The sequence below is a fragment of the Egretta garzetta genome, unplaced genomic scaffold, assembly GCF_000687185.1.
Source record: "Egretta garzetta isolate BGI_Z169 unplaced genomic scaffold, ASM68718v1 scaffold34, whole genome shotgun sequence".
Classification (NCBI taxonomy): domain Eukaryota; kingdom Metazoa; phylum Chordata; class Aves; order Pelecaniformes; family Ardeidae; genus Egretta; species Egretta garzetta.
Window position 1 is genome coordinate 3,419,133 of NW_009259586.1, and position 1,447 is coordinate 3,420,579.

Here is a 1,447-nt window from a genome sequence, read left to right on the forward strand (position 1 = left end):
TCGGGGGAGGCCAGCTCCGTCCCTCCACCCATGCTGCGGGGGGAACCGGGTGGGGAGTGGGACTGGGCTTTTAAACGTGCTGCAAACCCGCTTTGCCAGGAAGCATGGGGGTCCTCGCCTAGGGCTGCCTGGGGTGTAATGGGAGCAACTGGGGGTGGGATTTTGGGATAGGGGTGTAAGAGCAAGGCCGTGCAAGAGCACAGTGTCTTCTCACACCTCTGAACAACGCAGTTTGGCTCCAATTTCTGTGCTCCTGGCTGTGTCGGCTCCCACCACTGAGAGACGTTCCCTGGAGCTGGAGGAGGATGAGGGTGGCCCAGGGCTTGCTCTGTTCCCAGCATGTTCCCATCCCCAGCTCTCCGGAGCAGCTGGCATCTCCAGCTCATTGCTGGCTGCCCTGGGAGGAAAACAAACAGCGTCTCCAGCTTACCAGTGGGATGGAAAGTTTTGCTTGCTGGGACTGGACTGCCCGGCTGGCATTCTCCCAGTTTAGCAGCTATTAAATACCTCAGCAAGGCACGCGGTTCCATGCCTGCTCTTTGCGGGTGTCTCGCTTCCCAAGAGCTCTGCCTGGCAGCAGCGGGCGAAAGCTCCCTGCCTGCCCCGTGCAGGTCCCCTGCCACGCAGCAAGGTGCATGGCTGCAAAGGGCAGCTTCTCCTCCTCCGGCTGCCCTGTGCCAGCAGCTGGTCTGCGTCCCTGGTGTCTGGCAGCCCTGTCCCCAGGGAGCCGCTGAGCTCAGCTCTCCCTCTGCCCCGGATGCTCCTGCAGCCCTCGCCTGCTTTCCCTCACCTGGCTTTTCATTGCAGCCTCTCTCCCCACCAGGCGAGGCAGGAGCTTGGCCGTGCCCCGGGGCTCCCGTGTGTGAAGGACTGAGGAGGAAGAGGAAGGCTGCTGCGGGTATTTGCCATCAAGACACGCTGCGTGGGATCCCTGCCACTCTTATGAGGTAGGGAGGGCCTGGGGGAGGCTGGCACTGGCTCAGACTCCAGGAGAAATTTGGGAGCTGGTTGCTCCCAGCTTTGGTGCTTAACAGCAGCGAGGGATGAGGCAGCAGCTGAGCTGCTGGCAGCACCCAAGGGTGCTGCTGGGAAAAAAAAGCGCGGGCGGCATCCGGGGGTGCTGCCTGTAATTGCAGGCGCTGCCTCCAGCCTGGTCCCTAGTGGTCTTTGTGTGACGGCTTCCTTGCATCTTCCCATCTGGATTCCCACCATGAACTGATTTATTGCCAGGGCTGGAGAGGAGCAGGGTTGATTTGGGAATGAGGACCCTGCCCCACTACCAGCCGGGGCTGCTGGTGCCCCTCCATCAAGAGCTCTTAGTGAAGCTGCCACTCGAGTTGCATCTGACATTCCCCCTGCCATGTGCGTGTACATCCCTGCCCTGTGGTACCTCAGCCAACCCAGCACCCATTTTAACCCATTCAGGGTGGGCAGGAGCAGCAGGCTG

General features: G+C 61.3%; 1 protein-coding gene across 1 annotated transcript in view; it reads left to right on the forward strand.

The window, feature by feature from the left end:
• The window catches only part of RHBDF2 (rhomboid 5 homolog 2), a 17,779-nt gene that overhangs the window by 4,633 nt on the left and 11,699 nt on the right, over positions 1-1,447 (forward strand). The window contains exon 2 of the mRNA XM_035893269.1: positions 824-947. The gene's annotated coding sequence lies outside the window, so the exon portion shown is untranslated. The remainder of the gene's footprint in view (positions 1-823; positions 948-1,447) is intronic.